General features: G+C 44.8%; 1 long non-coding RNA gene across 1 annotated transcript; it reads left to right on the forward strand.

Annotated features, from left to right (window-relative positions):
- Positions 1 to 9,653: 9,653 nt before the first annotated feature.
- LOC135982168 (uncharacterized) lies at positions 9,654 to 12,317 on the forward strand. Its single transcript, XR_010599370.1, has 2 exons — positions 9,654 to 10,168; positions 10,675 to 12,317. It is a non-coding gene; the product is annotated as an uncharacterized LOC135982168 (long non-coding RNA).
- The last annotated feature ends 2,557 nt before the right edge of the window (positions 12,318 to 14,874 follow it).

Below are 14,874 nucleotides of genomic sequence, written 5' to 3' on the forward strand. Positions count from 1 at the left end.
CAGCCTTAACACCTCTTCACTCAGATGACCTCAGTGTAATTCAACAGCTTGTCTCTTTAGCCAACAGAAGTTGGTCCAATAAAAGATGTTACCTCAGCCACCTTGTCTCTTTTCACTCAGCCTTGTTCTAACAGCTGTTTAAACTAGATACATTTTGGCAAATACGTTAGAGGGAGCCCTATTCTTAGAATTGCACTTGTACTATGATAGAGGACAGGACATCAGTCTGGAAAGAGAAGATAAGGTTACTGAAAAATGCAGTTTAATGCCTCATGGTAGCCAGTGATAACACCTGCTTATTCTATTTATCACTGTCTAGTGTGTCTCATTTCTTCTTAATGTCTCCTCTTGGCAGCATTTTAAAATATTTGTTTGTGTTGGAAATTGAATTCTTGGAGGTTGTCACACTTTCTCAATCAAGGAAAATTATCCTGTATTTAAAAAAAAAAAAAATTTAGGCTACAACAAAGATTTCTCCAGAATTTATCATGTCAAAGATAGTCTGATCTATAGATTATGTATTTAATAGATTGATTACTTAAGAATCCCCACTAATCACTCTGAGGTTTGACAGGTTCTTGGCCCAGTATTAAAATTACTGTTCAGTGGGGAGCCCCGATGTGCACAGTTGCACCACTCACATTTTAGGAACCCTTCTGTATGTGCAATAGTTGATATATTTAGCCAAGTCCCAAACACTCTAACCCAGCAAGGTAGATAGAGAGAATACAGCATTTGCATCTGAACATCCATATACTCAGACTATCCTTTGCTGAACAACCTGAAATGTCAGCCATTATTTTCCTCATCATGTCCTCCTTATCACCAGTGGCCATTATTCTGGCACCTCCCAAGGGCTACATCTCTCTCTCTCTCTCTCCCCCCGCTCCCCCCGCACACAGGCTGGGATACAGCTTTTATAACGTGTTACACTGCCACTGTGCCTAATGCATATTCAGTATGGGTTTCTCCCCTCTTCCTTATTTGTATTTCCTCACCCTACTAATGTTAGGGTGCCCTTCTTCTATAGATTAATATATTAATGATCTCAACTTATCCTATGTCAATTTGTTGCCATGGCCCTCCTGTGGTCAGACATCTGCAGATGTTCTAGCCGAAAGCTGGTGTTGGCTCACATTCCTGTGGTTGTCTGGTGTCGTTATGAACAAACTTCCCCTTTCCACACGCTATTTCTAATTACCTAAAAATTAGAGGTGACCGTTAGGCTACTGGGCACAGATAAAGTTCATTGTCCTCAAGCCTTATGCTCCTTGCTAAAGCCACTGTCCTACAGGATACAGGCCTATAGGTTCTTGGCATGTCTGCTGAATAAATTTAATGCTAAAGTTCACTCTATGGGCCACACACACAACATAGGATGAACAGGCTTTTTAAATATTTTTAGAAAAGCTTCACCACTTTTGCAATGGTTATTGTGAAAACTGGTTAGTGGGCCTGATGCTCCAATACCTTGCCCACTTACTTACATTGCTGCAGAGTGGGTGCAAAATGCCTCCACTTCAGAGTGATTACATTTTTACCCCCACTTCACACTTAAATAAATGACTCTGTAGGGGGCGAGGCAATGGAAAATCAGGCCTATTAAGTTGACTTTTAATATCTTACCAGTTTTAAATTAACTTACAAGAAATATTTGTAATCCTTTATTTGTCTAGCCCCTTTCATGCTGAGGGATCCAAAAGCACTCCACAATCCTAGGGAACTTAGGCATGCTTCACATGTGAAACTCCTTCACTGAGAGTTAATGGGAGTTTGATACAGTTAATGCTTGCAGGCTTGCTTTAAACCAGTGGTTCTCAAACTTTTGTACTGGTGACCCCTTTCACATAGCAAGCCTCTGAATGAACCCCCACTCCTATAAATTAAAAACACATTTTTATATATTTAACACCATTATAAATGCTGGAGGCAAAGTGGGGTTTGGGGTGGAGGCTGACAGATTGCAACCCCCATGTAATAGCCCTGTGACCCCCTGCGGGGTCCTGACCCCCAGTTTGAGAACCCCTACTTTAAACTGTTATGCAGACTACAGACAGGGATCATGTCCCCTACTAATAAAATGCAACTACCTCTGGAGTGACGCAGCTTCTAAACAGTACATAATGGCTTAGGAAAGGAAGTAGAAAAAAATACCTTATGCAGTAGAAACTGTAGATCAGCACAATATAAGTTTAACACATGGCCAGGGCCATGAGTCATTTCCTCAACACTTGTGAAAAGCATAGAAATTTTGAATAACCACAGTCTTGGATCTTAACCGAAAGAGAGCACAGCTGCTCTAAATGCCATGGTGGGAGAGTGGTACCACACTGACTTGGGACTGGCAGCGTTTTCTCAAATGCAGCCACCAGGGGCTTTTCTTGCGGCCACAGCCTCTTGGGAGGTGATTGGGAGGAGGGGGAAGCAGCAGCAGCAGCTCCTCCCCAGGGCTGCCAGCAGTGGTTGGGCCTTGCCCCTCTCCCCTGGAGAGACACAAAGCTGGAGGAGCAGGCAGCCAGTGAATTCCCCACCTTCCTGGGGGCAGTGAGGTCAGGCTTCTGTCCTGGAGTGGCAGGTGACAGGCTCAAGCCACAGGGCTTTGGGCTCCATCCCCAGCCATGCGGTAGTGGGCTCTGGCCCTGAGCTCACCCTCCGAATCATTGCTGACCACCGCTGCCTCCCCCAGTGCCCCATCACCTCCTAGCTCTCAGTGCTTCCATATCCACTGTCCCATTCAGGACTTAATTTGTCCCCAGGCTTGCCAGCGCTGAGTGAGTCCGCTGTGAAAAGTGATAGTTGTTCGTATGTTAATATCACTTTTCACGGAAGACTTAGTAGCTAGCTAGTCTCTTTATATTTTTTTTAAAAAAGGGGGAGGGAGCAAGCAAAAGAGAACATGCAAAGCAACTTATTTGTATTTCTATTTAGTTTAGGTCCAGTAAAGCCTAGAGACAACTGTACGTTATTTTTATTATTGAGTCTGCCAAAAACCTACATAAATAAATTACAATGATTTGGACATGTGTATGTGTATATTTATTTGTTTTCCCCAAAGTTAATGACGTATTTTAGGAAAAATTGTCAGAGCGGCCACCAACAACAGTTGGTGGCTGCACTGTGAGGCCACCTAAAAATTTGTTATGAGAACCCCTGGCTTAGAGCATCATCCGTTAAATCTCAACTCTAACTTCTGCAGCACCTAGCTTTTCTTGGGAGGTCTCCCATCTTGTACTGAGCTAGCTCTATAGGACTTAGTTTGTCAGGACAAAAAGGATTCTAAGAACCATGCTAGCTTGCTATGAGCCATTTTCTGTAACTCTTATATTACTAATGTGTAGCACTCTTATGTAGAATTCTTCCTCATAGATCTCAAAGCCATCTTGCCTTCCTTAAAGATGGGGGAAACTGAAGCACAGAGAGGTGAAGTGACTTCCCAAAGGCCCCATACTGAGAGAACCCAAATCCCTTGACTTCCCGTCCAGAGACAGGACATCATAGAAGAAAAGTGGGAGAAAAGAAAAGAGACCAAAAACTATTCCCAAATGCTGTCTTGTTTAACTTAGGGTAAAAAAGTACCATATTCATTATACTGTAATCCTGAAGATAACTGGCAAAGTTAAAGTAGACTAGCTTCTAGCATGCCCTATTGATACAGTCCTAGACAGGACGTTACTGAGCCCTGTGGAGCTCTGTTGGGGATGTGGAAACATCCATTACAGCCCTCAGAGGGAGGAACTTTGAGAGAGATCTTAGGGGTCTGACTGGAAGACCAAAGTATTGGTCCTCTCCCAAGTTTCTGATACAATTCAAGCTCTGGCTCCTCCAATACCAATTAGACTTCACTCACAGTAGACTGAGCACACCTCTCTAATTTCTTGTGTACTCTGATTAAAAGTGAAATTGTCAACATTGTTTACATTTAAATTACCACCATTAGGTCCCAGATGCTGGAACTTGAGATAATGGCCCCAGGAAAAAGCACCACCTCAAGCCAGTCTAGTTTGACTCCTGCTCCTAGTACAAAGAGCACAGATTAAAAATGCTTCCTGGTGACTATGTTCACAGACCCTTTTGTGTTCACTTTCTACAACTACTTGAGCAGTCAAGGTTTTCTAGTACAAATACTCATGAAAACTGAATTTTGAGACCAAAAAAGTCCAAATTTTCACTGAAAATGATATTCAAATAGTACATTTGATCGTAATAGTCAAAGTTGGTGCCATATTGGTCAGTTATATGTTTCATTCAATAGGAGAAGGAAAAACAATCATATAGGACTTGACTCAACATTTGAACATCAGACATACACAATAGATCATTCATCAGCTGTTCAGAGGGGGAAAACACTGAAGTTGAATAACTTATAATAATCAAATGTAAGAAAAGACAGCAAAATGAATTTACATAAGTTACTTATTAGGAGATGCTGACTCAGTTCTAGCTACCAACAAGGAATCAAATATAAATAGACTCCAGTGTAATGTTGTTTCACTTTACCTTCCAAAATTAGAAAGGGCACAGGATTAAATTCAGGTGTCTGGAACAGTCTTTAAGGATTGGTCTCTAGGGGCCTGATCCTGCAAATATTCATAGGCGTAGTACTACTGAAGTCAGTGGGGCTATTCATCTGAGTAAGCGTTTGCTGAATCAGGTTTGGGGGTGGGGGACGACAGGAAAAGAAGTGTCCCACTTCAGGGCAACTGCATCTGTATTATTCCTCCATGGTTCGGCAAAGGCACCCACTTTAAGACTCCCAACTATCACCTCTCTTGGCAGAGACCCTCATCTTTCTCCCTCCTGGCTGTGGATTTTCCAGGCTGCAGAGTTTCCTACTTACATTGTGTTATTCCCAGCAAGCCATATGGCCTAAACAGGCCTGCATCTGTGCTTTGCTCTCTCTTAAGAGACTATAAACCAGTGGTGGGCAACCTGTGGCCCTTCAGGGTAATCCAATGGCGGGCCGCACGACAGTTTGTTTACATTGACCGTCAGCAGGCATGGCCGCCTGCAGCTCCCAGTGGCTGTGGTTCACCGTTCCCAGCCAAACCAGTCAATGTAAACAAACTGTCTCGTGGCCTGCCAGCAGATTACCCTGACAGGCCACAGGTTGCCCACCACTGCTATAAATAGTGTAATTGCCACAATAATTTACCATACAGGTCTTTCTAAGCAAGCACATTTATTCTTAAGGTGAAAGCACAACAGAGACTGTATTAACAACAATGAGAGCATTTACGTGCATGCTAATAAGTTTACAAGAGCTCACTCTCCTTACCCAGCTCACGTAGGGGCTCTGGTAGGAGTCAGTCCTTCAAACCCCACAAAGGGGTTTGTCTGTGGTTACAAGTTCATAACAGCTTTAGCTCAGAACAAACATGCCCATGAATTGATTAATCTTTCCTTTATAGAATTTGGGCCTCTGATCTTCAGATTCCGGGAACAAATAATCAGTAGACAATCCTCCCCTCCTCAAAAGGCTGGGCTTTTGCATAACCAGAGATAGGAACTTGCATTCCACTCCTCCTAGGGATTCCCCTGGCAAACCATTTGAAAAAGTCTATTCTTACTCTGGCCCATTACTCAACATAGTCCTCTGAGGCCCATAACACTTCCCAATGCTCAGAATAATACATAACCTTTGTATGTAATACAATGGACTCCAAAGTTACCTAAGCTTAATTCAGTAAGGGCTTTTCAAGAATATTGCAGACAGCTGCCATGTCAGTTTTCTTCCGTGTGACTATCAGTTCCTAAAGCTGCTGAACTAGGGCCAGATTCAATAAAAGCTGGAAACACATTTAGCCTGTGTTCCTGTCCCATGAAAATTGAACTCAATGTTTTGGTTCTCCATATGAACAATAGTCAAGTGAAGACCTCAGGAAGTTTAGTCACTACCTAGTAGATGGTGTTAACACTGTTTGGTAGGGAATCTATGCTGTGTAACAAGAAAGGGATAATGTATGCTAAACGGGAGAGGGAGTGGAAATCTATGTATCATACGAACATTGTTGGTTCATCCTGGTTTGGATGTGACTGGTATTACTCTATTCTCCTTCACTTCTACTTCTAATTTTATATTTTAAATAAGTAGCAAAGAAGAGAGTATTGGATATAAAAGATAAGGAAATAAAGCAGGATCACCCTTAAGAAAAGATCCTATAGAATATAATATAGAATGGTTAAAAAAACTCAAATATATTAATCTATAGACTTAAATAGCAAATTATTACCTCTGCTACTCTTTCTATTAAATTCTATAGGTTCTAAACAAATAACCTGCAAAAAAACCTTAGTGATCTCACCCCTATTAAATGCTTTAATCTGTAGCTTCCCTTAAGAATGAGTCCCATAGTAACTTTATGTACTGGGCCAATTTTGAGACCTCCACATAATGTTTCAGCAATTTAGAAAACCTATTTACATATTTAATATTTACATATTACTGAATCATTTTTTCCAGCAAATGTGTAACATATATAAGGTTGTCTTACTCGCTTTTACCAAACAGATTAATGGTTTGCTAACTTACTGTTGGTGCCACAAATGGACTGACCAATCTTTGTATCGGATATCTTAATTGTTCTTTTGTAAAAGACAAAAGCCTTTTAAACTATCCTGTAGAATCTTATATTCTATATATTTTAAACTATTTTATGGAAGTGTTGATTACAATTTTGACAATTCTTCCCATAAATTATACCACCATATAAGCATCTACATATTTGATTGCCTGTTTAAATGCTCCAGCCTTTGGAGCATGAAAAATATCTGTTAATGTATAGGTTTTAAAGTTCCATGTGGCAGTATAACAACTGGGGTTTAGCATTCAAACAACGCTACCCAAAATCTCCAGTTAGTTATTTACTTTAAAATAGGGCATACAAGCTTTATTCTGCAAAGATGATTTATTAGGTTTTTTAGGACTGCGAGTATTAGCTAGGAAGTTCATGAATTGTTAATATTTACTCTTAGTTCTCTAAGTTTCCAGTGTCACATGTGCATATAATGAGCAGGTGTTTTATCTTTTGCAGGGCACAGCCCCTCCAAATCTTGCCCCTCCCCGCTCCAATTATACAATGGGACAGTACTAGTCTTACTGCTATTGGGGCCCCATGCCTCCAGGAAAGGAGAGCAGAACTCTCTCTTCATTGTGCATTTACTAGAAGTGAATAGCCAGACTCTCAGCCAACCCACAACATGTAATATGGCAGCATTAACATGCAAGGCTAAAGCAGATGGAGACACCAGCTTGTCCTGATTCCAAAGACTACAGGCAAAAAATGCATTAGATTCTGGGATGTTCCAGAAACTAACTCAAACCAATTTCAAGCTCTTTCTAAATATGTGATGGTTTTGTTCAGCTTGATCACAAACAGACCGGGACTAGAGGAAAAGCTTAGGCTTCTAGTGTAGACAAGAGCCAGGAAAGTAATCCATGATTTGTCCTTAAAAGTCCATGAGGATCATCTCAAGCATTTCCAATGCCTACGGCATGAAGATTATGTTACAAAATCTAAGGTATTTGCCAAACCAAATAAAAACACATGTTTCTGACAAAAGCATGGAAGCCCCCCAATCACTTACACTTGCTTCCTCCAAGATCCATATTGGCTGCCGGCTGTCTGTGCTTCTGGTTTAACCCCATCAGAGGCAACATAGCAGGAAAGCAAAGAACGCAGACTTAGCACTGGAATTTCTCAAGCCATTGATTTATTCATAATGAACTTGAGATACAGATATTTGAAAAATAACAAAAGTCCTGAGCACACCCTCCCCTTGTCTGAGCTCACTTCTTCTGTGATTCCAGGGTCTGGCGGAGTTTCAGGCTGGGTGGGATCCCTCCTGCCCTCTCCCTCCTCCCAGTCCGCCTTACATGTGACAATGGTTGGCCCCCCTGCTTTTAAAATAGGGCTTCCATCCCTGGGCCATGTGTTCAAGCTGAGGAGCTCTAGGTCCACCTGTTGTGTTTATCCCACTGTGGGCCCCTGTATAGAACGATCCATAGGCATGGGCCAGTAGTTGAGTCATTCAAAGTTGATAGCTCCAGAATATTCTCTGTGATGGTCCTTCAATAAGGTGTCAAAGACTGTTCCTTGGCAGGACAGCTGTCTGGAATGCAGTACGATAGGTCACCCTTGGACAAGTCCAGACTAGGCGTACAACACAGGATTCATAACTTGATACAGACATGTAACAGCAGGAACAAGAGCTATTCAGTGGGATGGAGGAACCAAATTATTTGGAGCAGGGGTCCCATAACAGTAACACCACACTTGCAGCAACCAAAAAATTGAGGGGGGAGGGGAGGGTGTATGGGTGAGCCCCCATCTTCTTGTCACAATCAGGTAACAGTGAGGTTGGCGAGAAGAATAGTTTCATCCTGGGGTGTGAGGGTTTACCAAGATGAAGCAGCAGCAGCTGCTAATTGCTATGATGTAGCCATGGTGGCATGTAGAATGGACTTCTATCTTGAACAGTCCCTTGCAAGTCTTCTTTCTTTGGCAAGAGTCAGTATGGGAGTATCTGGCTAGTCAGCTGAACATGAGCTCCCAGTGTGATGCTGTGGCCAAAAGAGCTAATGTAATAACCGGCTATATTACTTTGTATTTTGCACTGATGTGACCACTGCTGGAATAGCGTGTCCAGTTCTGGTATCAACAGTTCAAGAATGATATTGATAAATTGGAGCGAGGTCAAAGAAAAGCCACAAGAATGGCTAAAGGATTAGAAGATCGTCCTTATAGTGATAGACTCAAAGAACTCAAACTATTTATCTTAACAAAGTTAAGCTGATTAGTCTAAAAGTATCTACATGGGGAACAAATATTTAATAATGGGCTCTTTAATCTAGCAGACAAAGGTCTAACATAATCCAATGGCTAGAAATTGAAGCCAGACAAACTCAGAAAAGACAAATAATTACTCTGTTAAAAATTTACCTCTTAACTGTTGGAACAATTTACCAAAGGTCAAAGTGGAGTGTCCATTACTGATAATTTTAAAATAAATATTAGATATCTTTCTTAAAGGAATATGCTCAAGGAATTATTTTGGGGAAGTTCTATGGTTTATGCTAGACAGGAGGTCAGATTACATCAGTGTTTCTGAACCAGGGACTGGCTTGCTGCCTTCCTAAACAGTATCAGGGAGATCTCAGGGACTGGTGCCAATCCACAGGCCAGTTGATGAGAAACACTAGACTAGAGCCTGGTCTACACTAGTCAGTTATTTCGGAATTAGCTGAGTTAATTTGGGGGAGGGGAATGATTCCATCCACACGACCAAACCGGCTTTTTTTTTTTTTTTTTTTTTTAATTTAAAGGGCTCTTTAATCCGATTTCTGTACTCCAGCTTGACAAGTGGAGTAGTGCCTTAAATCAAAATCGCAATCCTGGGTTAAAGGTATTGTGGACGCAATTCGATGTTATTGGCTTCCGGGAGCTATCCCAGAATGCTCCCTTGTGACCGCTCTGGACAACACTCTCAACTCCGATGCATGTGGCCAGGTGGGCAGGAAAAGCCCCGGGAACTTTTGAATTTCATTTCCTGTTTGGTCACCATCAGCGCAGGTGACCATCAGCACAGCCCACCATCACAGGCAACCATGCAGAGTCCACCATCACAAGAGATCACACAATCCCAGATTCGCAAATGAGCTCCAGCATGGTCCGAACGGGAGGTACTGGATATCATTGCATGTTGGGGAGATGAATCTGTTATGTCAGAACTGCGTTCCAAAAAAAGGAAAGCAAATACATACGCTAAAGTCTCCAGGGCCATGATGGAAACAGGCTACTCCGGGGACACAGAGCAGTGTCGTACAAAAATCAAGGAGCTCAGGCAAGCATACCAAAAAGCCAGGGAGGCGAATGGGCGCTCTGGGTCACAGCCCCATACATTCCGCTTCTACCATGAGCTGCATGCAATTATGTGGGGTGCTGTCACAACTGCCCCACCACTGTCCGTGGACAGCTGCAAGGGGGGAGTTGCACGGAGTGAGGAGGAAGAGTCATTGGAGGATGAAGAGGAGGAGGACTGTGCACAGGCGACAAGTGGGGAATCCGTTTTCCCCGCTAGCCAGGAACTATTCTTAACGCTGGAGCCAATAGCCTCCCCCCCAGCTCCTAAGGCGGGCTCCCGGACCATAACCCTGGAGAAGGTACTTCCGGTGAGTGACAGCCTGATCGGAGCCATGCAGTGGGGGATAGGGGGGAAACCCAGCCGGGCTGGGCTGTTTGCGTTTAGTTTAAAGGGCTTGTCCCTGTTCAGGGCCTTATCGGAGCCACGTGGTGTGTGTGTGTGTGTGGGGGGGGGTGTTGTGTGAAGCGATCATCCCAGAGAGCCTGCAGGCCCTCTTTTTATATGGCAAACCCACCAGGCATTGCTCGCTATGGGAAAGGGGGCCCAGCAGTTTGAAAGCATTGAAATGAAAGTAGAAGAAGCAGAACTCCACGTGCCCCTAGGCTGCCTGCAAGCTGAATTCTGTTGTCCGGCCATGTGTGATGGCTTACTCTCACACCAAAGTGGCAGGCACTTCAGTATAAGAGGCAAAATGCTAACTTGTACAGAAGGAACATGTGCTGTGTACTATGAATTGCCTGTTTCACTGAAGTGTGTCCCCTTTGTTCTCTGAAATGTATCTTTTAACTACCCTCCCTTTTTCTCCTCCCACAGGTGCAAATGTTTCAACGTGGCCCCTATCTACTCCATCCCAGAGGCTGGTCCAGATTAGAAGGCGGAAAAAATGAACTTGGGACGACATGTTCGCCAAGCTCATGCAGTTCTCCCGCACTGATAGGGCCCAGCTGAATGTGTGGAGGCAAACAATTGCGGAGTCCTATAAAGCATTACAGGAACACAAAGAGAGGAGGGATGCGCATGATGAGAGCAGGCAGGACGCTATGGTCAAGCTCATGGGGGAGCAAACTGACATGCTCCGCTGTATGGTGGATCTAATGTGGGAAAGGCAGCAAGACCACAGACTGCCGCTGCAGCCCCTGTATAACCGCCCTCCCTCCTCCCCAAGTTCCATAGCCTCCTCACTCAGTTGCCCAAGAACACGAGGGAGGAGGCTACGGGGATCCACACATTCAACCCCAGAAGATCACCCAAGCAGCAGAAAACTGGCAATATGAACTTTTGGTTTCTGGACTTCTCTCCTCTTCCCCCCCCCCCTCGCAGTCTACCTTCTGATTTCTCGGTTTTTAAACAATTTTGACTTTATTTCCTTTCAGATGTAAGCAGAGTCAGGATAAGCTCTACCCTGACATCTGGTGGTGAATTATGGCGAGGGTGGAAAAGAACTTCAGGGGCTGATCTTGTTTGCATAGGCACACCCACCCGCCTAGCCTGGGACAACAAAAACTCAAAGTGGTTACTTTGGCTGGTGTGGGATCCCCAGTTTCTCTGTTATTGGGGCAGGAAGAATAAAGTGTTGTTACCCTGATTCTTTGAATCAAGGCCAGTGGAACTGTTGTATGACAGAGGGACTCACCAGTAACTAAGTAGCACTCGCTAGACAAGGGGCATGGGTTACAAAACCCAGTGAATTGAGAGAGGCTGGGAATAGGTATGTGTACTGAATGGTATAGGCCCCTTTGGAGGGACTGGAACACCAATTGCACTATCCCCTCTCTCCACTGTTGAATAGCAGAGCTAAGTTTGCTTCCATTAGGAGTCTAGCTAGAAGTTGCTAAACTGAATTCACTTTGGGCCAATGATGCACCAGCACTGGGGCTCCCCTACTACAAGCTAAAATCACTAAAAGTGCTAAAATTGCTGAGCTGAGATCACTGAGTGCTGTGTTAACCAGTGGGGGAGCCTGAAGATATATTGCTAAGCAGCTGGCAGAGCTGAGCAGTTTGTGGGACGGTTGGAGCGGCCCACGGAACAGGGAGCAGAGCGGAGCAGTTTGCGGGGATGGCTGGAGGAGCGGAGCGGCGTGGCGCAGCTGGTAGAGCGGAGCCATTCGTGGTAAAGGCTGCAGCAGAACTCCACGGAGAGGTGGGGCAGTCGGCCTCGGACCACGTAAGGTGCCCCTTAACATCCTGTGTGCCCCCCCATTTCCGCCCAGGCTGGGTGGGGGGTAAAACTCTTCAGATAAACTTTTGGACTCTGGGGCGGCACCGACCAGGGACAGAGACTTTGGGGTTGTTGGACTTTGGGGTGATTGGACTTAAGTCCCTGAGGGGAAAAGGACACTGCCAAATTTACTTGGAGGTGGGTCTTTTGCTCATGGTTTGTGTTATGAATCCTGTTTGTGGTGTTTCCCCAACATAATGCCGCATTGTTTCCCTCCTTTATTAAAAGGCTTTTGCTACACTCAGACTCTGTGCTTGCAAGAGGGGAAGTATTGCCTCCTAGAGGCGCCCGGGGGGGTGGTATGTAATTGTCCCAGGTCACTGGGTGGGGGCTCGAGCCGGTTTTGCATTGTGTTATTGAAACGGAACCCCTAGATACTGAACCCGTCCCTTGTTGCTGCCAACTCAGAGGGGCAGAAGGGTTACACACACACACACACACACACACACACACACACACACACTATATATATATATATATATATATATATATATATAGGGGGTGGGTAACTTCAAGAGAAGCAAACACAACTGTCACACCGTACCCTGGCCAGTCATGAAACTGGTTTTCAAAGCTTCTCTGATGCTCAGTGCACCCTGCTGCACTCTTCTAATCGCCCTGGTGTCTGGCTGTGCAAAATTGGCCGCCAGGCAAGTTACCTCAACCTCCCACCCCGCCATAAATGTCTCCCCCTTACTCTCACAGATATTCTGGAGCACACAACAAGCAGCAATTACAATTGGAATATTGGTTGTGCTGAGATCTAACTGAGTCCGTAAACTGCGCCAGCGCGCTTTCAAACATCCAAAAGCACATTCCACCACCATTCTGCACTTGCTCAGCCTATAGTTGAACTTCTCCTTACTACTGTCCAGGGTGCCTGTGTATGGTTTCATGAGCCATGGCATTAAGGGGTAGGCTGGGTCCCCGAGGATAACTATAGGCATTTCAACATCCCCAACACTAATTTTCTGGTCTGAGAAGTAAGTCCCTTCCTGCAGCTGTTCAAACAGACCAGAGTTCCTGAAGATGCGAGCGTCATGCACCTTTCCTGGCCATCCCAAGTTGATGTCAGTGAAACGTCCCTTGTGATCCACCAGTGCTTGCAGCACCATGGAAAAGTGCCCCTTGCGGTTTACGTACTGACTTGCCGGGGCCAAGATAAGGATATGCCTTCCGTCTATCGCCCCGCCACAGTTAGGGAACTCCAGTGCATTAAAGCCCTCCACAATGGTCTGCACATTTCCCAAAGTCACTACCCTTGATAGCAGCTGGTCAATGATTGCATTGGCTACTTGCAGCACAGCAGCTCCTACAGTAGATTTGCCCACTACAAACTGATTCCCAGCTGACCGGAAGCTGTCGGGCACCTCAAGCTTCCACAATGCTATGGCCACTCACTTCTCAACTGTGAGGGCTGCTTTCATTTTGGTGTCTTTGCGCTTCAGGGCAGGGGACAGCAAGTCACAAAGTTCCATAAAAGTGGCCCTAGGCATACGAAAGTTTCGTAGCCACTGGGAATCATCCCAGACCTGCAACACTATGCGATCCCACCAGTCTGTGCTTGTTTCCCGGGCCCAGAATCGGCATTCCACGGCATGAACCTGGCCCAACGCCACCATGATCTCCCAATTGCCACATGCCGTGCTTCTAGAAACTTCTGTGTCCATGTCCTCATCAGTATAGTAATCGCGCTGTCATCGCTTCCTTGCCCGGTTTTGCAGGTATTGCACATACTGCTGGATAATGCGTGAGGTATTTACAATGGTCAAAACTGCAGCGGAGATCTGAGCGGGCTCCATGCTCGCCGCACTATGGTGCCTGCACAGGTAATCCTGGAAAAAGGGTGCAAAACGTAGGAGAGCTATTCGGTTCAAGATGGCTGATAAAAGGTGGTAAATGGTTGTCTTCTGTAGCTGTCATGGAGGGAGGAGTGAGTGACGACACACACCCAGAAACACCCGCGAGAATGTTTTTGCCCCATCATGCACTGGGAGCTTAATCCAGAATTCCAATGGGCGGTGGGGACTGTGGGAACTGTGGGATAGCTTCCCACAGAGCACCGCTCCAACATTAGATGCTAGCCTCGGTACTGTGGACGCACTCCGCTGAATTCACGTGCTTCAGTGGGGGGACACAACACCGAATGTATAAAATCGCTTCCGAAAATTCGAATAGAATAAGTTTGAATTAATTTCGTACTGTAGATGATCACAGTTGTCCCTTCTGGCCTTGGACGCTATGAAGCTAGGTTTCTTAAATGCCTCAAAGTTGCATCTTTCAACCTTGTTTGTGGTCAGCCTGGTGCTTTACTTCCTTCAACCTCAGCGCTATAAACCTTCTGTAAAAGCATTCCTTCTTCTGCATGTTAGAAGGACCCCACCATTGCAGTTGTCCTGTTTTCAACTGGTGCAAGCCTGCAAGTTGCTGGAATAGTCCAAGTATCTCCTTGTTTGTGATGCAATCAAACCAATGGATGTTAAGAATACACCATAGCTTTTGACACTGAGTACTATTTAGTTTCCTCTCCTCAGCTGTTTTCAACAGCCATATTTCTTCTCTATAGAACAGGGTTGTCATCACTACCACACTGACCACTCGTATCTTAGTTGTGTCACAGATATCCTGACATCCAAACAGGTCTTTGAAGATGCCAAAATGCCATCGATACAAGATCAAACTAATGTGTGACTTCTTCAGTTATAAAACCTCTTGCTGCAACTGACTGCCCACGTAGATAAAACTTGTCACAGTTCAAGGCAACTGCACCTGAATTCCCCTGGTCCTGCAGGG

Source organism: Chrysemys picta, chromosome 1 (assembly GCF_011386835.1).
Source record: "Chrysemys picta bellii isolate R12L10 chromosome 1, ASM1138683v2, whole genome shotgun sequence".
In the NCBI taxonomy this organism is placed as follows: Eukaryota; Metazoa; Chordata; order Testudines; family Emydidae; genus Chrysemys; species Chrysemys picta.